The sequence below is a fragment of the Bubalus kerabau genome, chromosome 2 (genome assembly GCF_029407905.1).
Source record: "Bubalus kerabau isolate K-KA32 ecotype Philippines breed swamp buffalo chromosome 2, PCC_UOA_SB_1v2, whole genome shotgun sequence".
Taxonomy (NCBI): Eukaryota; Metazoa; Chordata; class Mammalia; order Artiodactyla; family Bovidae; genus Bubalus; species Bubalus kerabau.
This window is the reverse complement of record NC_073625.1, coordinates 28,234,514-28,258,131: the sequence shown is the minus strand read 5'-3', so window position 1 is coordinate 28,258,131 and position 23,618 is coordinate 28,234,514. Positions and strand designations below refer to the sequence as shown.

At 40.3% G+C, this 23,618-nt stretch overlaps 1 long non-coding RNA gene across 1 annotated transcript in view; it reads right to left on the bottom strand.

Moving 5' to 3' along the window:
- Window positions 1-23,618, bottom strand: part of LOC129643146 (uncharacterized) — a 560,931-nt gene that overhangs the window by 364,850 nt on the left and 172,463 nt on the right. Inside the window, exon 4 of the long non-coding RNA XR_008710107.1 lies at window positions 6,200-6,251. This is a non-coding gene — a long non-coding RNA (uncharacterized LOC129643146). The remainder of the gene's footprint in view (window positions 1-6,199; window positions 6,252-23,618) is intronic.

Below are 23,618 nucleotides of genomic sequence, written 5' to 3'. Positions count from 1 at the left end.
AGGAACTAAAAAGCCTCTTGATGAAAGTGAAAGTGCAGAGTGAAAAAGTGGGCTTAAAGCTCAACATTCAGAAAACTAAAATCATGGCATCTGGTCCCCTCACTTCATGGGAAATAGATGGGCAAACAGTGGAAACAGTGTCAGACTTTATTTTTCTTGGCTCCAAAATCACTACAGATGGTAACTGCAGCCATGAAATTAAAAGACACTTACTCCTTGGAAGGAAAGTTATGACCAACCTAGATAGCATATTCAAAAGCAGAGATATTAGTTTGCCAACAAAGGTCCGTCTAGTCAGGGCTATGGTTTTTCCTGTGGTCATGTATGGATGTGAGAGTTGGACTGTGAAGAAAGCTGAGCACTGAAGAATTGATGCTTTTGAGCTGTGGTGTTGGAGAAGACTCTTGAGAGTCCCTTGGACTGCAAGGAGATCCAACCAGTCCATTCTGAAGGAGATCAGCCCTGGGATTTCTTTGGAAGGAATGATGCTAAAGCTGAAACTCCAGTACTTTGGCCACCTCATGCGAAGAGTTGACTCATTGGAAAAGACTCTGATGCTGGGAGGGATTGGGGGCAGGAGGAGAAGGGGACGACAGAGAATGAGATGGCTGGATGGCATCACTGACTCGATGGACGTGAGTCTGAGTGAACTCTGGGAGTTGGTGATGGACAGGGAGGCCTGGTATGCTGCGATTCATGGGGTCACAAAGAGTCCGACACGACTGAGTGGCTGAACTGAACTGAACTGAACTGCCAAGTTGGTTACTGTTCATGACTCAAGCTTCTTTACAGTTTATGACTCAGATCATTTACGCCCTCATGGAATTTGCTTACTGAATATCTGCATACCTGATTTGAACCCAATTAGCTATTCTCACCGGAGAAGGCAGTAGCAACCCACTCCAGTACTCCTGCCTGGAAAATCCCATGGATGGAGGAGCCTGGTAGGCTGCAGTCCATGGGGTCGCTAAGAGTCGGACACAGCTGAGCGACTTCACTTTCACTTTTCTCTTTCATGCATTGGAGAAGGAAATGGCAACCCACTCCAGTGTTCTTGCCTGGAGAATCCCAGGGACAGGGGAGCCTGGTGGGCTGCCATCTATGGGGATGCACAGAGTCGGACACAACTGGAGCAACTTAGTAGTAGTAGTAGTAGTAGCTATTCTCACTGGTTTATATATTCTGCTTTTGGCCAAGCATGTCAAAGATTATAAACATTTCATAACTTGCTCTTAATTTTGTTAGTTAGAGAAGGTTCTCTATATGTAAATGAGTTAAGTGCAGTTAAGGAACAAGGTAACTTTGTATCTTAAATTTAGCTGTCTGATAGGCCAGCCAATTTAGAAAATAAATTCATCGGAATTTCTCACTTTATCCACAAACCTGGTCAGTTGGATATGTTAATATATTCCTCCCTTGATTTATCTGACCTGCACTCTTCCTGTTTTTTCCTGTAATCTGGCCTTTTATATTAATGTATCAGTATCTTTGAAGGTTCTAACCTAAACCCTATTCTTTTCCCATCTTTACATTCTCTCTGGTTAATTACTAATATCTACTCAGTTGACTGTAATTACGATGCACATTATTAACTACAATGTATCAATCTTTAAAAAATAAATCTTTTTTTCTAAACCTCTACTCATCTGTTTGCTCAAGCACTCTATTGAGATGGCGGGTCTATTCTGAAGAGTTCTTTCTTCTGACCCTAAGGTCTGACTGCGTCTGTAGCTAAGAGTGGACTTTCGAGACCACTAACTTGCAGATTTCAGTTTTCTGTCTTCCAGGGAAACAACAGAATAGTATAGAGTTCTTAGAGCAGCAATGCCCAATAGAAATATAGTGCACTACACATGTATAATTCATAAGTTTCCAATATTCACATTAATAAAGTTTAAAGAAACGTGACATTTTAATAATATTTTATTTAACCAAATATATTTTAACATGTACTCATTATTTTTTAAAAAATAATAATCTATCTTACATTCTCTTTTTGGTACTTAAGTTTTCTGTTCTGATGTGTTTTCACTCTCAGAGTGCATCTGCATTCTGGGTAGCCATTTGTAAGTGTCAATAGGCTTGTGGCTGCCACACTAGACAGTTCTTTTTTTAGGGTCTTAGCAGAATCAATCATCTATTCCTGAAAAAGAAAAGACTCACTATTCACATACCAAGAATTACAGAGTCAAAGCCCCAAGTCAGATTCAGAGTGTCAAAGCTTGCTTTAAAGAGGTAATCTTTTCTTTTACCAGGGAACTAACTCTAGATATGAGTCTAGAACTTGATTCAGAGTACACTTCAAGGGCCTAAAGTTTAGGGTGTAGGCTTGACCTACAGTAATTAATACACTAAAGGAGAGGTTGAAAGATCTTGCAACTGAGTCATGACAGACACTCTGAATTATAACACAGTGGAGCGTTGACACCACTTGGCTTTTAGATAATGTATCTGTGAGAGTCATGAAGTTACCTGTCTTTAGAATCACCGAGAGCCAGTTCTAAGATAATTTAATTGACTCCAACACTACAGTAATTATGATATGCGACCTATGGGAATAGATATCAAATACTCTGCTGGAAAACAAATTACATCATTTTATGAAGTTATCCATTTAAGAGTGACTACAAAAGCCATGAAATCACCCTGTTCTCTATATTCTTGTTTTCTAGATTTATTTTTATTCACAAACTAATGTTTAAAAAGGTAATTTAATTTTTGGTATGAAAGTAATAATTCTACATTAAAATATACTAGCTTTTGTATTATAACTCTAAGCTTATATCTAATGTAGTAACAGTATTAAGCTTAAAATAACTGCCTGGGTTTATATCCTAGGCTCACTACTTAGTAGCTGTGTGACCTTAAGCAAGTCATTGAACCATTTTGACTTTTGGTGACTTGTTTGCAAAACAAAACAATTCTATACCTTCTTCTTAGGGTTGATGTGAAGATTTTATGAGTCAATAGGTATAAAGTACTGCAAAAGTCCTTGCTACAGAGTAAATGCTCAATTTATTATCATTTTTGAATGCTTACTATATGCTAGAGACAAGGAGAATGCTGCACTTGAGTAATTAAATAGGATAATGCTTGTACACACATTATCCCATTTAATCCACATAATAACTCTGGGATATAGCTGCCTCCATCTTGCTTGGAGAAATTTGCTCAAGGTCACGCCATCAGACAGTGGTCAAGTTAACACATCGAAGGTCAAAGCCAGTGAAGACAAATCTTCAGTGATCTTAACATTTCTTCATAGCCTTTTTTTTCTGAGATTTCTCAGAATCTTTTAGTCGGTTCATGTCATCCACTTAGTCCACTCTCCAGAAATCATGAGATCAGATCTGAATCTCAGTCTTGTCCTTGATGCCACTGGGAACTGAAATCCTTTCACAGAATATATACCAGTATAAAGCTTGATTCTTCCAGAGCTCTGTGAGCCATCTCAATGTCGCCGATGAATACCTGTTCCAGCTTACACTGCAGATACTACTCCCCTGAATTTTTTTCCTGTTTTATTCAAAAGAGTTTGCACACTTTTATCCTTTTGAGAACAAGATTTTCTGCAAATCCATCTGAGACCTACAATATATGCATGTGGATTTTGTTCTGAAAGTAAATGCACCACTCTGCCCTTCAGCTTTTCCACAAAGTCTCAAGTGTATCAAAGTTTGTTACCTCAGGGGTTGAATGCCACTTTTATATCATCAAATATTTATCCACATACTTTTCAAAGTATTTCACAGAAGTATTTTCTCTGCAGCAAGACTTAACTTTCAATATTCAATTAGATGGTTAGTTGTGTTGTATTTATTTCACACCATATTACCATTGCTTCCTATCAGACGTCCTGCTCTGAGCTGAGTCAGATATTAACAGTAAAATCTCTGCAGTAAAATTAATGCAGCCAGATGACCCCTGAGATGACAATATCATGGTTCAGGAAGGACTTACAGCTACTTGAGGGAGATGACCATATCACATCATAGTGTCTTTGAACCCCAACTACCTAAGAGGCTGACCATTAGTACACACTCAATAGTGTTTCATGAATGAATGAATGACTTAAATGTTTGCCCCCCCCCCAAAATTCACTTACTAAACATAAAGCAAAACCAGAAAACATTTAAAAATTACTGATCTTATTTTTCCCCCAAGAGAAGTTTCCACATGTAAAGAGAGAAGACTAAGACAATAAGGTTGATTTTTATTTTTATTTCTAATGTATACAAGTAGATTTACTATTCATCAAGTGCTTATTGAGACCTAACTAAATATCAGGAGTTTTGCTGGATACTGGTCACCTGGCCAAGCAAAACCAGAAATGTCTTCCTGGCCTATATCCTGCTTATTGTCTTGAGTGCATGTGTGTGAAACCCCAGCATAAAAACCCTAAACTGCCCTTCAATGAAAACCCAAAATGGTCCAGGTGATGATGGGCATAATGTGATACTAAAAACTGCAACTAGAATGACTGTAACATATTCACTGTGAAATAGCGCAATCCATTGGAAGAGACCCTGATGCTGGGAAAGACTGAGGGTGGGAGGAGAAGGGGACGACAGAGGATGACACGGTTGGATGACATCACCAACTCAATGGACATGAGTTTGAGTAAATTCCGGGAGTTGGTGATGGACAGGAGTTTTTCTAAAATGGTGGTGAGAGTTGCACAACTATGACCATACGAACAACTGACTTACACGCTTTAAGTGGGTGAACTGTGTGGTATATGAATTATATTACAACAAAGCTATTTTTTAAGAAAGAAGAGAAATAGAAAAGCGGGTCACTCTTAGATAAGAGAAACTTTCATTTCCCTCCAGATTTGTTTAAAGATCTTGCCAAAGTGTATTGTATGTAACACACTGAATATATATAAAGGATTTGAATAATACCAGTTCTTAACCATACTTTAATAATTCTTAATAAAAAATATATGCTAGAGGAACGCGGTTCAATATATAATCACTCTTTGCATGGGTTACAATGTTTTTAAATAACATTCGAACACTGTAGTTATGAGAAGTCTTTGAAATGAATATTCCCCTTACAGAAATACATCCTTTGGAAATAGTTAAGCATATGTATAATTATTTCATTTCAAAATGTTTGTTAATATTCTCTACAATAGTAAAATCTAAGACTACCAAAATGTCCAGCAATAAGCATTAGGTTAGATAATCTCACATCATTCATTGATATAATATGTACTCATTTAAAAAATATTATGGGAATAACTTGAAATAAAAATGCATATAATACAGAATTGGGGATAAAAATAGGTTTTAAGTGAGTGTATACAGTATAGCATATTCAAAAGCAGAGACATTACCTTGCCAACAAAGGTCTGTCTAGTCAAGGCTATGGTTTTTCCTGTGGTCATGTATGGATGTGAGAGTTGGACTGTGAAGAAAGCTGAGCACCAAAGAATTGATGCTTTTGAACCATGGTGTTGGAGAAGACTCTTGAGAGTCCCTTGGACTGCAAGGAGATCCAGCCAGTCCATTCTGAAGGAGATCAGCCCTGGGATTTCTTTGGAAGGAATGATGCTAAAGCTGAAACTCCAGTACTTTGGCCACCTCATGCGAAGAGTTGACTCACTGGAAAAAGACTCTGATGCTGGGAGGGATTGGGGGCGGGAGGAGAAGGGGACGACAGAGGATGAGATGGCTGGATGGCATCACTGACTCAATGGATGTGAGAACTCCGGGAGTTGGTGATGGACAGGGAGGCCTGGAGTGCTGCGATTCATGGGGTCGCAAAGAGTCGGACACAACTGAGCAACTGAACTGAACTGAAATGATACAGTATGAACCTTTTTTATAAAGATATGCACAGAAAATTATCTGATATTATTGGGGTGGCATAATCATGTGACTATGGATATATATCTTTTCTTTTGCTTCTCTATACTTTCCTATAATGACTGTCTGTTGATTTGTTAATCCACAAGATATTTTTCATTGCCTTTTAAATAACTAAATAGCATATTAGTTTTTACAGCAACGAGCCCAAGGCATTGTGTCCCTTCACAATATTTCAGCCAAGAGGTTAACTCAGGTTACTCTGTTGGAAGATGATAAGAAATGGTGAGCCTGGTGGAATAAATACAAAGTCAGAGCGACATTCTTACCTACCTGTCTTTCCATGAGAGACGAATATTCATCATGAACTGATGAATGGTACTTACCATTGCTCATCCATCTTTGTCCAGTCAATCCCAGCCTCATACCATCCTGATCCTGTGGGGGAAAAGTGACAGACTGTGTATATCAAACAAAATTTCCAGTTGTAAGCAACAGAAAATGAGTTTGGCTCTTCTAAGCCCATGAAAGATTCTGGAAGTACACAGGGGACTCACAGAGGTAAGAAGACCTGCTTAGAAAACCAGCAAGAACCAAAGAGCTTCTAGAAGCCAAGACACAACAAACCCCAGGATGGGATACAACCATCCACTACTGCCTTCATGTCCAGGTGGGAAGGTTAGAAGGCCTATCTTGGTCCTTTTCTGAATATGACCTTCCTGAAGCAAAAGTCTGTGAAGTTCAGGAAACATGCCTGCCCAGAATCCATCCCTGCCTTCTTGAGCAAGCTCTGGCTGGATATACAGGACCCCAGAATTCCCTTCACAAATACCCTGAGCCTGTGCAGATCTCTTCACAGCCTTGACACACTCAAGAGTGGACCACACACGGGAGTGGCCAACATACAGCTTTATGTTGGGAAATACGAATTTCCCAAGGAGGATTAATTAAATTGACCCCAGGGTTATTAGCTGAGTAAGGATGGTCCTCTTCCTCCTGATAGAATGCGTATTTGCATCTGCAGGCCAGGGTGTCCACGTGCATGGGCACGAAGCTCCTAACAAAGCAGGACAGAGCTTGGAGCAGGAAGAGAAAGAGGGGGTCAGCAGACCAGGGCCAAGCACCAGGATCCACTCTCCCCAAGCTTTCAAAATCCAGCCTGCAGCTCCGAGGGCTCTCAGAATTCTAATTCAATCCTGGCCAGCTCGGTTTTAATGAAAATTACATTTGTCAAGGTGTAAGAATAGAAATACATTATTAAGCAGTTTCCTTAGATGGATTTACAATGTTTAAATATTTAGTTGTACAGGATGTGGGCCTCTGTGTACCGCTGGGCCTAGCAAATGCTGCTGGCAGCGCACAGAAGTATATTCTCATCATTCCTTTTTCTTTTTTCTCAAGATTCATTTTTCCTCAGATTCAGTTAAATTGACTGAGCCCAGGTAATGAGCTACACCCTTGCTGCCAGGCACTAGGAAGAAGGGGACCAGGCCCTTTATGGTTTCCATGGTGGGGGGTGAGGCCCTGTGACCCCCAGGACCACAAATGACAGTGACAGCCATGAGGTTCACGCGAGGCAGCCAAAGGAACCAAACACAGACGCACATTCTTTCAGGAGGAAGAGGACCATCCTTACTCAGCTAACAACCCCGGGTCAATTTAACTAATCCTCCTTTCCTTCATATATAAAATTACCATAATAATTCTTGTGTCTTGGGATTGCTGAGAACATTAAGAAGATGATTCTTTGAAAAATGCTCTAGGACTTCCCTGGTCATCCAGGGGCTAAGACTTCAAGCCCCCAATGCAGAGGGCTAGGGTTCAATCCCTGGTCAGGGAACTAGATCCCACATGCTGCAACACATATCAAATATCCTGAGAGCCCCAATGAAGACCTGGTTCATCCAAATAAATTTTTAAAAATTTTAAGAAAATAAAAATGCTCTGCAAACTACAGACTGCTATCGGAACGATCACAGTAGTGTTATCACATTCTAAAGAGAGCTCTGACAGCTGCTAATCAGGAATTAAGAGAAGCAGACTCAATAGGCGAGACCTGACAATGATGAAGGTTGACAACAGGCATGACTGTACCTGCTGAAACACTCTTCTACTCAAACTTTTACATTTTTGTGCTACGGTTCAACCTTCCATCAAAAGGACTCTCTCTCTCATACAATCTGCACAATTTCCTCACACTAAATTTGCTGGCTTCATTTGGTCATCCCCATCAATCCAATACACTCTAAGCAGGCTGTTAAATACATCCAAGGATTTCACAATGAACAGCAGAGATCGAGTTATCATTAAAATGAAGTGCTGACACTGGAATAAGGCCACAAGGAAGTATTTACTGCTACTGTCCTGGAATTACAATGATTTCCCTGCTTGGCCTTTAAAGGACTGAATCATCTGATGCATATCTGTCTTGTTTGCTAATAAGATGTTTAAAATAGAAATATTAACATGCCCATGTATACATGATTATCAGAACTAGAAACGATCTTAGCACTGAGTTTACAAAAAGATAGCTTCTTTGTTGGTTGTGGGGGCAAAGAGAGGAGGTGGGAAAGAGTTGAGGAAGGGAATGTTAGGGAGTTTGAGATCAGATCAATACATACAACACTGCTATATTTAAAATGGACAACCAACAAGGACCTCCTGTAGAGCACAGGGAACTCTGCTCAACGTTACGTGGCAGCCTGGATGGGAGGGGAGTTCGGGGGAGAATGGATACATGGATATTTATGGCTGAGTGCCTTTGCTGTGTACCTGAAACTATCACAACACTGTTAACCGGGTATACTTCAATATAAAATAAAAAGTTTTAAAAAGATAGCTTCTTTGTTAACTGCCTACATTCCCTATCTCTGCCGGATGCATAACATTTTATGAGATGATAATCATTTTCCAACTTCACAGAATATAAGCTAAGAAGTATTGGAGAGTTTGAGAGGAAGCTTGACATCGAGTAGGAGGTAAAAGATAAAAAGTGAAACCTTTTGTTTTACAAGATGCACATCCAAAGAGAGTTCTGTCATATGAGACAGAGAATTTTCTTGAGAAGCTCACCTCCATGCAAAAGAGACCAAAGACAAGCATCCCAGCAATCAGAGATTGCATATTCGAAACAGTATTTGAATCAGGATGGATTTAAGACGCTTAGAAAAAGTCGGGAAAATGAACATTGCACTTTGCTACTTTCCTTTTTTTCCTCTTTGACCTCAAAATACAGTTCTTTTCTGAAACAAATAAGTCTATGGGCTACTGACAAAATCTTATAAAATAAATGTCAGAATAAGATCAAGCAAAGGCATGTCAATTTACTATCGGAGTCTTGGATTAAATTCCCATTTCTTTTCCTGAATTTTCACATCTATGGTTTGGAGAAGTAATTTCATGAGTTGTTACTAACAGTAATTAATGTCTGGTAGTGTATTTTAAGTATGAGTTTTTAAATATCACTTTGTAGGAAGCCAAAAGAGCTTCTGAAACTCATAATTCTCAGAAGAGTAAGGGCCTAAATGAAACAATGCTATGAGGGGCTAGCTGACAAATGGCTGTGTGTGTGTGTGTGTGTGTGTGTGTGTGTGTGTGTGTGTATGCACACGCATGCGCTCAGCTATGTCCAACTCCTTACCACCTTCTCCAGGAGAACTTCTCAACTCAGGAACTGAGCCCACCTCTCTCACACCTCCTGCACATCCACCAGGGCCACCTGGGAAGACTGACAAACGGTTACGGGGCAACTAAAATAACTTGATGAAACCTATGCATTTTACTTGCTATGGAGCATTTTATTGATTTTGCTCAAATCACTTCAACCTCATTTCTTTCTTATGTCTTGGCTTTTTTTTCTAGGGATCTCAAACTCAGTGTTTCTCAAGAAGAACTTGCCGACTCTCCAACAGCAAGGGCAATGTGACATATATTATCTACTCCAAAAAGCAACACTTTACTGAGTGAGATACAACATTCAGTACCAACGAGATCTCTTGGGTTGAGAACAAATCCTCCAATGACAATCAAGGTTCTCAGTGAGGGAGGCCTCTGTGTTTCCCTTCCTGGACTCTCTTGGCCATCTGTGAAAATAGTCTTTCATTTCTTATGTTGTCTTGATTTCATTCTTGCTTTTTCTTCACCTTCCTTCACCAGCCCTTCCCCTAGCACACATACTAGGCACCGCTCAACATCTGTCCTCATTTTAACATTTTCTAAGATATTGCTGTTCAAATTGGGGTTGATGGATCATCTGCTTCTGAATCACCTGGAGTCCTTGTTAACAATTCAGACGTTTGAGCCTAATGCCAAGCTCCTGAATCAGATCAACTGAGGGAAGGGCCCAGAAATCTGCATTTTAAACAAGATGCCTTGCTGAGTCTGATGCACAGCTAAATTTGAGATCAGTTGTTCTATAATTTCTGTAAATCCCTTCTTGTTCACTCAGTTCCCCAGTGATTCACTAATACCCCTAGCTTAGAACCCTCATTTCCTAAACCACTTACAGGGGAAATGTATGGCATCCTGCCTGGTGATATTTCTTACTTTGCTTAGTGGTTTTGTGAATTTTTATAATAATTTTAACTGTGTGTATGTGACTTTCTTCCCAACATCACTTCTGTAATTTTGGGGGGAAATCCTGATGTCACACTAGTTTCTTGCATCGACTACAGGGCCCAAGGCAGTACCTTGTGTACATAAAAAGCATAATTAACATTGATAGGCTGACTTTACACCAGACTCATCTTGGATACCATTCTGATTTCATTCATGGGCTTCTTTTTTGCTTAGTTCTACTTCCCAGTGTTTTGTCTTGTCAGTTTTTTCACTTTGTATTTCTTTGTGAGTGAGTAACCATTTATGTGATTTTCTGCAATTGGCCTGTAGATGGTTAGCCTGCCCAGACCCTCTCAAACTCCAGGTAAGTATATACCTGCTCAAGGGACATCTCTCTTTAGATGTCTAACAGGCACCTCACATTTAACATTGTCCACATATACCTCATTGTTTTTTCTCCCAAACTCTGTGTCTACACCTGAACTGGCCCTTAAGATCCTTTCGTCATTGCCCAGGAAGAGTGTTATCCGATGCCTCTGGGTACATATATTCTAAAGTCAGATAAATCTGATTCTGTTTGTCCAAATTCTGGTTTACCAATATCTGTGCAATCTCAACCAAGGTTTCCAAATCCTTTGAATCTCAGTTCCTTTATCTTTAAAACAGGTATCTGGTACTTATTCTGTAGGTGTGTTATAAGGATTAAATGAGATGCGTTTACAAAATACTTAGCATCCTACTGGTTTATGACATATTTAAAGTTAATGATAACTATTCAGGCTGTGATTACTTCTTGCACTGATTCCATGTTTTCTAAAGTCTTCTTATACTGTTATAGGAATGTAAATCAGTACACTCACTGTGGACAACAGTATATAGAGGATCCTTTTAAAAAAATAAAAAGAGACCCACCATAAGACCCAGAAATCCCACTACTGGGCACATACCAAGAGGAAACCATAATTTCAAAAGACACGTGCACCCCAATGCTCCTCGTAGCACTATTCACAACAGCCAGGACACGGAAACAACCTACATGTCCATCAGCAGAGGAATGGATAAAGAAGATGTGGTGTGCGCACACACACACACATACACATACACAACGGAATATTACTCAGCCAGAGAAAAACAAATATATATTAACACATATATGTGGAAACTATAAAAATGGCATAGATGAACTTATTTGCAAAGCAGAAACAGATACTCAGATGGAGAGAACAAATGTATGGATACTAAGGGGGGAAAGGGGAGTGGGATGGATTGGGAGATTAGAACTGACATACATACACTACTATGTATAAAATAGGTGACTAATTAAGACCAACTGCATAGGACAGGGAGCTCTATGCAATGGTCTGTGGTAACCTAAATGGGAAGGAAATCTAAGGAAGAGAGGATATAGGTATATATGTGGCTGATTCCCTTTGCTGTACAGCAGAAACTAACACAACATTGTAAAGCAGCTATACTCCAATACCTGTGGCGGATTCATTTTGATATTTGGCAAAACTAATACAATTATGTAAAGTTTAAAAATAAAATAAAATTAAAAAAAAATAATATATAAAAATATTCTTCCTGCTGTGGTCTTGGTTCCCCACATGTGCCTTCCCCACAGCCACCAGAGGCTATATTTAAATCACATATATAGACACGTCAATCTTCTGCTTAACATCCTTCAATGAGTCTGCAGGGCCTTCCTGATAAATTGTTGACTCCTTGATCAGCACACAGGTCCTCTCACTGACTGGGTACCCTCTGTTCCTCTAACCACCTCTTTGTTACCCTCAACATTTGCAATTTTTGCTTTAGATCCTGCTTTGTGTCTGTCCAATGAGTCATGCAGATCAAGCATCCATATATTCCTCCTGGATGTAAAAGGCATGATGTATTAATCTCATCACTCAGATCTTGGGGAAACTTCCTTTCTTTATCACTTAGATTCTCCTGTGTTATCTCTTAGCACTGTGGCTGCATGTTGGTCATAGAGCTGATTGCATTTTGGTGTGGATCTGATTTGCTTGTTTACTTCTCCAAGTAATTAAACTGTGTCCAATTCACCTTTTGATCCGACAACACCAGACACTGTGCCTGGCGCATAATAGGTGCACAATGGATAGGTGTTAGGTATGCTGGTAACATATTAAAATGAAATCTCTTCTCTTTCCCAGTTCACTGTGATCCTTCTCTCCTTGCTTACTATGCTGACTCAGCTAGGATCCAACTTAGCATTTTAAGACTGGCTGAGGTGTTAGGAAAGTGGCCCACCTCTCTTTGGAACCAAGAATCTCTACCACAGCCTAGCCTCAACTTAATTTCAGAAATGAGTGAAAAGGAAAAATCCTAGGAAAGACTATCTATATTCCTGTCTCTTACCAGCAAGATATAATCCACAGCACTTCATTTAGCACATGGCAGGAATCTGCTTCTATGTGAAAGATTCAACTGCTATTTTATACATGCGGTGCTGATAAAACTCAAAAGGGTCACGAGGCCAACTATCGTGATGATGATATCAGATTTGAGGAGACCCAGGTACTTCTCTCTACACAGGATTATTCCTTGGATGAAAACCAGGCTTAGATTCCTTTTATCAGTAGGGATCAGAGGGATTTGGGGAGTGAATCAATAGACTGCCCCCCTTCTCCTACTACATCAATTTATCCTCCAATGGAAAATAGACAATTCAGTTAAGCTCTGCATTTCCTGAACTTCTTTCAGATCAATAGTTCATTACCTGCTATATTTGCCGATATGTAAAACGTTCACGAGTTTCTACAATTAAATGAAAAACCTATATTTACAGACTGTGAGATGATTTAAAATTCAAAAGGTCTTCCTACTATTTTTATTTTTTAGAGTATTAGCTTTGACACTCATTCTGCTTGTCAGTTTTTCTTTAAGGAATATGCAGTTCTAAGTGCTTCTCCTTTAGACAGTAGCCTTGACGTATAACACAAGCAGACCTCTCACCTTTTACAAAACAAAAGCTACTTATCAGATTTCCTGGCTTCTCAAACCACTGTTTGCTGTCAGGTGGGAAGGACTATCCTCGTGGGAGATCAAGGGCCATTAGATATAATTAACTGACTCCATTCCTTTCCTCTTAAGAGATGGATTTTAAACAACCACTACGCATCCCACCCTGGTTTGTGATTACATTCTATTAGAGGTGATGAAGCATCTTCAGAGAAAAGAGCCATCATTATCAAGTGAATTTAAAAACAAATTCTCATGAGATCTGATAATTATCTCGTAGAGTAGAGATTATCTGCCTACAGTAAGAGGATTTATTTTGTTCATTACTGTACTCATAATAATAGCTTGCAGCATGATACCAAAAAACGAGAGGGCAAAGCATGAGTCTCAGGAGAACAGAGATCTCACTTCAGTTCAGTGAAGGAAATCAGCCACAAGAAGACAAAAACTAAGTGTAAACAACCATTGTTCTCTGGAAGATAACTTGGTCAACTTTCAGTTATCTTTCATGGTTCATACAGATATAATTAAACAAGAGTAGCTCACAGTTAATATGGTTTATAGTATCTCTGGTTTTCATTCTACATGCCATCTACTCATCAGCAACCAAAGTACTTCATTATCTCCCCCCAAATGAGAAGAGTAGTGATGAGAAAATCCACTGAGGAAGGGAAAGCAAGAAAGAGAAATAGGGTACAGAAAAGGCCAGCTTAACCCAATAACTGTCATCAGAGAGAGAGGAGATTGTGATTTAGGCATTCAGCAGGGGATAGGGAGCCAGGGACAGCTCTGAGCAGAAGGCAGGAGGAAAAGCTGAGAGTGGCACGTCAGCACTTTGATTAAAGCACATTTCCAAACACTCATATCCGTACATATGTTAAAGTACAAAATGACATCCCCAAGCCAAACATAAATGCATTGCATACCGTGTACAACCTCAAATGAAAACACAAGGAGAGTGGATTCTGAGACCTGTGAACAATATACCAGCATTCCCCTAAAGGAATCAGGATCTGAATACATCACAGAAATGAGCATTTTATGCCGCCCGACAAGAGCATTTGCTTCCATCCTCTCCCTTTGCTGGTAAAGACTCTGAGCCAGAGAAGTGCCTCTCACATTGTCAGAGCCAGCCTGGAGCTTCCTCCTCGTAAGGTTGTGTCGCGGTCATGTTCACACTACATGCAAGTCAGCAGCACGTGCTCGTGTATACATGTCTGTTGGTTTAAACTTTTTTAAGAACAGTGCTTCAGTGGTCCAGGTTTAAGCATCATATGTCCTCAAACATGAAAATGTTCAGAATTCTAGTGAATGGAAATAATAGAATAATGTTTATTGCACAGCTGCTATGTTGAAAACTAGGTCTGTGACTTACCGCATTTTATCGTCAAAATAACCCAGGGGAAACATCCCATTTTCCAGCCGAGGCACCAAAACTCAGAGGACTTAGGTACCTGTCACCACACTGAAGAGGAAACAGCAGAATCTGAGTTTAAACCTGGGTCATTGGGAACCTACGTGCAGTCTTTCTTACCCCATTAGCTTGGCCGTGGAAAATTCTATTTGTGAAGTTCCTGCTTGTGTTTTTGCAAGTAAACGAGTGGTTGGAAATATCAGCACTGTGACTCCAACTCGTGACTTTTCATGAAATGACCCGTTGGCAGCAGTAAACAAGACAGAAAGTACTGCAGGCTGTCTGAAGAGTGCAGAGCAGACTCAGTCACAACTTCAAACGTCAGGCTTCTTTAGTGTCTCTCTGAACATCACTCACACTTAGACGGTAGCCCGATTTTTCTCAAGAGAAGCCATCATGTCCCTCAAGGATTTCAAGGCTATAATCCTACAAGGACAGGAAAGATGGAAGCTGCCTTTGAAGCCTGTTCACACATGCCTGATGCTGAACTGAAGTTTAGAGCCTGTTAGAACTCTCAGCAGAGGAGTCTGCTAAAGCAGCTGATGAGGTTTCACTTGTGAATAATGAAAGAAACACGTAGATCTTTGGCGTTGTTTTTCTGAGGAAGAAAATAAACAGACCAGCCTGTCTGCTTTTGGAAAGAATAATTTATCAGGTGATCTCACGGTTGGAGCACAAAGATAAGAGTTAAGAACTCTGAAACTTGGTCAGCATTACTTTCCTACCAGCAAACATCTATAGGTGTCCTCCGAAAGGCCAGTCGAGGCACTGAGTGGGATTCCACCAAAGAACACAGGTTCCAGACATAAGCTCTGCCATTGTCTTTGTCCCACACATGCGGATACTGGAAAAATCATCTTTCCAAATTAGCTGTATTCATGTTAAGATTATGAAACATAAAAAGAATGATCCAATCTAAAATCACTTAATCCCTCTAGAACACAGGTTTGGCAAACTTTTTCTGTAAAGATCCAGATAAAATTTCAGGCCAAGTTTAATAAATCTGTGTCTATTTTTTCATAGTTATTGGCAGCAAAATTGCAGATATGACAGAGTCTTATTTATATTTAAGGGCAAAGTAGAAAGGGTTTTGGGGGGGGGATCCTTTGCCTGGGCAGGACTGTGGATGTGGCGGTACAATGTTCCAGTACTGTTGTCTCTGGAGAAGGCAATGGCACCCCACTCCAGTACTCTTGCCTGGAAAATCCCATGGATGGAGGAGCCTGGAAGGCTGCAGTCCATGGGGTCGCTGAGGGTCGGACACGACTTAGCGACTTCACTTCACTTTTCACTTTCACGCATAGGAGAAGGAAATGGCAACCCACTCCAGTGTTCTTGCCCGGAGAATCCCAGGGACAGGGAAGCCTGCTGGGCTGCCGTCTCTGGGGTCGCACAGAGTCGGACACAACTGAAGCGACTCAGCAGCAGCAGCAACTGTTGTCTCCTTGTTGGGGGAGGAGAGGATATTTCTTCTATGCTCTCTTCTTGGAATAGATATTTAATAAGCCTAAAAGTCTTATATGTAACACAGGTGATTTGCCAGAAACTTCAAGGGTGGAAAGGGTTCAGGGACATTCTACTCAGGTAAACTTGGTCTGTTCAAGGTGCCCCAGCTACATCTCAATGCAGTGCTTTTTTGAAGACACTGGCGCCTCTTCCAACATTTGACTTCATCTCAAAATGCATCTTTCAGTGCATCAGACAGCAAAACCTACAACAGAATGAGCATCAAGAGACAGACGAAAGATGGTGGCCTTCAGGGCCCAGCACTTCCACATGCAAAGTGTCTGACCATCATTCCTCTCTGAACCCCAGTTGCCTCAAGGATGAAATGGGTTGGCATTTTCTAACCTCTAAAGTTACTATGGAAATTCAAACTAACAGAAGTCAGTGCTTGGCATAAGGCCTAGCTCATCATGGACGCTCAGCAGTAGCTGTTACTACTATTTTTTTTTTTTTTTTTTAAATTTTGGCTGCACTAGGTCTTCATTGCTGCGTGCAGGCTTTCTCTAGTTACAAAGAGCTGCTGCTGCTGCTAAGTCACTTCAGTCTTGTCTGACTCTGTTCGACCCCATAGACAGCAGCCCACCAGGCTCCCCCGTCCCTGGGATTCTCCAGGCAAGAACACTGGAGTGGGCTGCCATTTCCTTCTCCAATGCATGAAAGGGAAAAGTGAAAGTGAAGTCGCTCAGTCGTGTCTGACTCTTAGTGACCCCATGGACTGCAGCCCACCAGGCTCCTCCACCTATGGGATCTTCCAGGCAAGAGTACTGGAGTGGGGTGCCACTGTCTTCTCCTATGGGCTCTTCTTCCTTGTTGTGCACAGGCTTCTCATCGTGGTGGCTTCTCTTGTTGCAGAACATAGGCTCTAGGCATGAGAGCTCAGTAGCTGTGGTGCGTGGAGTAGGGTTGTTCCACGGCATGTGGAATCTTCTAGAACCGGGAATCAAATTCATGTCCCTTTCATTGGCAGGCAAACTCTTACCCACTGTACCACCAGGGAAGTCCTGTTACTGTGGAGCAGCAAGGTGCTACTTTCAAATCCACATCAGGTTTATTTCCATCACTTTGGAAGGCAGTTGAATATCATGACAACTTATATACGTAGTCTCCTTTTTCTCTGAAGTAATACAACTCTAAAATAATTGAAATTATGAATCTTTCAGATGGAAGATTGGAATCTTTCACATGGAAGTCACTGTCCATGACTCATATTTCTCTTTAACCTCACACTTCTCTCTTTTGACTTGTTATACTTAATAAACTAGCTGATGCTAAAGCTGAAGTTCCAATACTTTGGCCACCTGATGCGAAGAGCCAACTCACTGGAAAAGACCCTGATGCTGCAAAAGATTGAGGGCAAAAGGAGAAGGAGGTGACAGAGGATGAGACGATTAGATGGCATCATCAACTCAAGGGACATGAGTTTGAGCATACTCTGGGAGACAGTAGAGGACAGGAAGCCTGGTGTGCTGCAGTCCATGGGGCTGCAAAGAGTCGGACACAATCGAGCAACTGAACAACAGCAAAACTTAAGAGTAACAGTTCAGGAGGCAGTGGACTTTTCTCATACCGATACAGTGCTGAAACGTCAAAAGGCTTCATTTTGTGTGACCATACTTTATTTTTTTAAAACTCTACTTCTTTCTGCCAAGTTGACATTGATAGTACAGAAGTTTCTTTGAATTTATATATAGTAAAATGTTTGCTTATGAACATAGATAAAACATAAATAGGAATCCTTCTTAAAGTGAAGTCCTCCTATACAATTAAAATCAACCACCCCACCAGCTTAAAAGCTTTTTCACTTTACAAAGGTTGAGCTAGGTGGCCCATTCACCTTACTGCCACTCATCTGCCTCATGTCAGAAAAAGAAAGGCACTTTATAAGATTCATACATTCAAAATGCTGTAGAAAATTTTCCCTGGGAAAAAGACTAAACACAACTGGCTATGTGCTAGCTTCTATTAGACTGTATCAAATGTACTCAGACAGGACACTTTTATCTTAGGGAATGAGCATTCCTGTCCCTTGCACTCTGACCTCAGCCGTGGCAGGAGCAGCCCTAAAGAAAACCTCAATGTCTGTTTCCCGCCTTCTCCCGAGAATGTTGTCTACAGGCAAAACCAGGAGAGATACTGTGAGCATTAACAGCCGCCTGGGAACAGGGAAAAGTTACTAGAGAGGAATCTGAGATGTATGTAAAAGTAGAAAGATATAGTCCTCATGGTGTTCTGCAGAAAGGGACGGCAGAGTTATGAGCTAACTGCGTGCATGGGAGCCCCAGACATCTCTTTTATGTTGTAGTACAAAATAATGAACCTCCCGACACGAGGCACTGCGCAGTTTGTAGCTCTGCGCGGTAACCTAAAACCAAAGGCTTGGGATAAACAGCCCTGATTTCAATACCCTTGTAAAGACCCCGCCTATTAGTAATAGCATGCCTTTTTAGCTACAGAAGGCTAGCTGAGGCGTCTGGACGCCATCCAAAAGGTGGCCTCCAAGGAAGAGGTGTCAGTGCTTCTGCATGGGCTCACCATGCTACCTGGGCTCAGGGTGACGTGCCCTCCCAAAGCCAGAGGTGCCCTGCTACTCCACCCACCTAGTGCTCTCCTTTTCACAGCTTCAGTTTCTCTTTCTCCTTTCTTTCTGTACAATAACACCCAAACTTCTTCTAAAATTTGCACACACACACACACATCAAAAAAACACCCCAAGATCCTACTCCATCTTTCAGTCCTTTTCACTTGTCTTACTGCTAAAATCTAAGTCAGCAGCCTAAGAGTATTAACTATTTTCTTCCATCTATGCAATCCTCAACTTCCTACAATCAGGGTAACTTGCTCACCATGCTCTAAAAGGCGTGCTCTCAAGGTCACTGAAGTGTTACCTTCTTTACAATCTAGAACATTCCACTTGTTCTGATTTTCCTTCTCATGTTTGCGACAAGGACTTTCTGTCAGCTCTTTGGAGCTCTTATCTCTTCCGTGACAACAGAAACAGCAAGTCATTCAAAGTTTTTAATCCTGGTCTTAAATCTGCTTTGTACATACCTATGCTGCCAGTTAGCTTTGGAAATGAACTAAGTAAAAGATGTGGCAAGTGCTCTCTTCTGAAGATCAGGGTGATTAACCAAGAACCACGCCCACTTGGATGGCCTCTGATACCTCAGGGGGCCGTGTTTCACAGCTCATTGTGACGGGTGCCCTGTGGAGGTGGGCATTGCAAATGACATGGCCATAAATGTGCCCTATGCAGAAGGGTGAACTCAGCACCTATGAAAGGAAAAGCCAAAATCTACTTCAAAAGCAGTTCTGATCTGCCATAATACACACCTTACCTGGTGACCAAGGCCACTTAGGACTATGTAAGACTACATGGTCACTGAGCAAGCATGAATGACACAGAGAGAGGAGGAAGGGAGGGAAGGCGAATGCACCAGCAGCTTGATATCAAGATGCTGCTACAATCGCATTCTTCACAGAGTTAGACTCAAATAACAGATTTTAAGCATAGGCCATTTTTTGCTTGATTTCTTCTTTGAAATGATCCCTTTCAGTTCAGTTCATTCACTCAGTCCTGTCCGACTCTTTGTGATCCCATGGACTGCAGTACACCAGGCCTCCCTGTCTATCACCAATTCCCAGAGCTTGCTCAAACTCATGTCCAATGAGTCAGTGATGCCATCCAATCATCTCAACTTCTGTTGGCCCCTTCTCTTCCCACCTTCAATCTTTTCGAGTATTGGGATCTTTTCAAATTCACTCAGTTTTTTTGCATCAGGTGGCCAAAGTATTGGAGTTTCAGCTTCAGCATCAGTCCTTCCAAGAATATTCAGGACTGATTTCCTTTAGGATGAACTGACTGGATCTCCTTGCTGTCCAAAGGACTCTCAAGAGTCTTCTCCAACACCACAGTTCAAAAGCATCAATTCTTTGGCCCTCAGCTTTCTTTATAGTCCACCTCTCACATCCATACGTGACTACTGGAAAAACCATAGCTTTGACTAGATGGACTTTTGTTGGCAAAGTAATGTCTCTGCCTTTTAATATGCTGTCTAGGTTGGTCACAGCCTTTCTTCCAAGGAGCAAGAGTCTTAATTTCATGGCTGCAGTCACCATCTGCAGTGATTTTGGAGCCCAGAATAATAAAGTCTGTCACTGTTTCCCCATCTATTTGCCATGAAGTGATGGGACTGGATCCCATGATCGTAGTTTTCCGAATGTTGAGCTTTAAGCCAACTTTTTCACTCTCCTCTTTCACTTTCATCAAGAGGCTTTTTAGTTGTTTGCTTTCTGCGATAGGGGTGGTGTCATCTGGATATCTGAGGTTACTGATATTTCTCCAGGCAATCTTGATCACTTTAGGAAATGGTTGATGCCACTGGTGTTTTCTATGAATTAATCCTACCTTCAAAGCATTCATATATGTGAGGATTAAAACTATTACACATATTTGGTTATACTGCACAAGACTATTTTTCACAACTCACATGTTTTCTAATTAAAATTACATGCTATTCTTTTCTCTAAGGATGCAGAAGCCTAGAACTTAGAATTATTCTTCAAGGGTATCTGTGCAAAATTCTTATAAAAGGACTACAGACTTAAATTTCCAGATCTTTTCTTCATCCATAAAATGTTACAAATTCCTTGGAGATTTTCTCTAATATTGAACTCTGGGGCAAAAATTTTTGATTTTAAAAGTGGAAACATATACGGAAGGTATCAGACAGTTCTGTTAGAAGATTGCAAGGGAATCCCTTCCTGCTAACTAATGGTGCTATGCTTGTCCATTTGCCTTTATTTCTATTAGGTAAAATTTATGTTTGTAACAGAATCCTTCACCTAAGTTCTAGCAATTCTCTATTTGTCAGATATACTTCTAATTTTGAACTTATTTTCAATGACCTGATCCTTTCAGAAAAAGAAAGGGATTCTGAACTTTTAAAATAAATGTCTCATTGAATTTGTTTTATGTTCTTCCATTATGCCCTCCCTCCAACACACACACTAAGATGGCTAGCGCGTGAGTGATCTCTTCCTCTCTTATCTTTGTGTGTGTGTTTATGAGTGATCTCTTCCTCTCTTATCTTTGTGTGTGTGTTTATGTCATCAATGCTGTAAATTCATTCCGAATCCACTTTCTTTCTCAGTGGCCCTTGAAGTGCGTGTCAGAAGCTGTAATCAGTATGTATTATGCCCACCCTCTCTGCAGGATGCTTTCATCTCCATGGTTTCTGTTTACGTATCTCAGCTTGTTACTGCATTTTTCCTTGTAACTTTCAATTCCTTAAAGCTCCTTACATGCTTGGCATATTTCTATATGTATCTCCCTTTAATTCCCAAATGGAAAGAAAACAAATGCTGACAATGTTTTCTTTCTTTGACCATGCATCCCTCTGTTCTTGCGTCAAGAAGATCTTAAGATTCAAAAGACGAAAGAAAATGAAAAAATATATTTAAAAAAAGTACTGAGAGTTTTAAGTGAAAAAGCCTCTAGCGTTGTGGGGGAAAATGAGGGATCTGATGGACACATGGTTTATATGTATATAACACTTGGTTATATATGACCTGGGGTTATCTTTAGGAGAGAAGTCCTGATTTTCACTACGCTCAAGAATCGCTATGTACAGAATGAGAGGTGGAAAGAGGAAGTCAACATTCTCATGCATGGTTGGTAATAATACCAACTAGTAAAGCATTTTTTGAGTGCAATTGGGCAATCTGTGTTGAAAACCTTCAAATATAAATGTAAAGTTACTCAACAAATCCAAGGAAGACAATAAAGAAAGCAAGCAAAGATTCAGCTATACGGATAGTCACCAAGTGTTGCTTATAAAAGCAAAAAACTGGAAACCATTTCCATGCTCAACAACAGAGAATTAGTTAAATTTATGGTAATATGTAAAATGGAGTATGAACCAATCATTTAAAATAGGAGGCTTTAACCTTCGGGATCTAATGTCTGATGCTCTGAGGTGGAGCTGATGCAATAATAATAACAGAAAAAAAGTACACAATAAATGTAATGAATTTGAATCATCCAGAAACCATTCCCCTCTCCCCAGTCTGTGGAAAAACTGGCTTCCATGAAACCAGTCCCTGGTGCCAGGAAGTTGGGGAACTGCTGGTTCAAAATGATGCTGTATAAAACTAATGATATACTGTAGGATTATTTGCAAAAAGCAGACTTAAAATATCTATTTACAATATGATTCTACTGAGTAAATACACATAAACACATAAATAATAGAGTATATTCTTCAAAATCTTAATAATGTTTATTTCAGAGTAACCACAATTTCTATTTTCTTCAACTTTCTGAATTTTCACAAATGAATAGCAATATACATCTTAACTTTTCAAATCTTCCTTTAAAATTAAATTTCCTTAAAAATGAGACTGGCAAGTATGAACACAAAGGTAATTCAATGGAAGGATAGAGCTGGGACTCAAAGTCATGCCTGACCAATCTCAAAATTCAACTTACTTTCAGTTCTCCTTCTGTTATAGACTTAATGTTTGCACCCCACCCCCCAAATGCATATGTTGAAACCCTACCCATCAATGTGATGGAATTAGGAAGTGGGGCTTTGGGGAGACAATTGGGATTAAGATGAGGTCATGAGGATGGGATCCTTATGAATGGAATTAGTGTCCTTTTAAGAATCATAAAGAGCTTACTTCCTCATTCTATTTGCCTGTGTGAGGATATAACAAGAAAACAGCAGTGTGTGTCCTAGAAGAGGGCTTTCATCAGAACTAGACCATGCTGGCACCCTGATCTTGGACTTTCAGCCTCCAGACCATGAAAAATATGTTTCTATTGTTGATAAGCCTCCCAGTCTACACTAGATTGTTATAGCAGCTATACTAAGACACCTTAAAACAACTTATGTGGCCATGGGTTTAAAAAACTGACAAGCCCTTGTGGACACAACCAGTGGTCCTTGCAATCTCTTGAAGTCCTTCAAACCAGAGCAGTAATCGCATGTGTGAATCCCACGGAGTTTCAGATAGGTGAGGAAGCTATTTTTCTCCATGTTTGTCAAATAACTCAATGTTTTGGGCAAAGGTTGCTATAGCAGTAAATACAGACTTCCAAATACATTCTTTCTAAAAAGAATAAAGCCCAGCACAAGCGCTTAAAAGATGATGATAGCTAACAAATAGAGAAGAGTAATGATCCTGTGTGTCAATATCCTGAGTGTATAAAAAAAGCTGAGTTCTTATAATTATAAGGACATTCTATACATTTTGTTAAAACAGAGGAGACAAAAGGGACTAAAAGTTTTTAAATGTAATATCACCTACATTTTTACCCGGGATGGCTAAATAGAAAATTG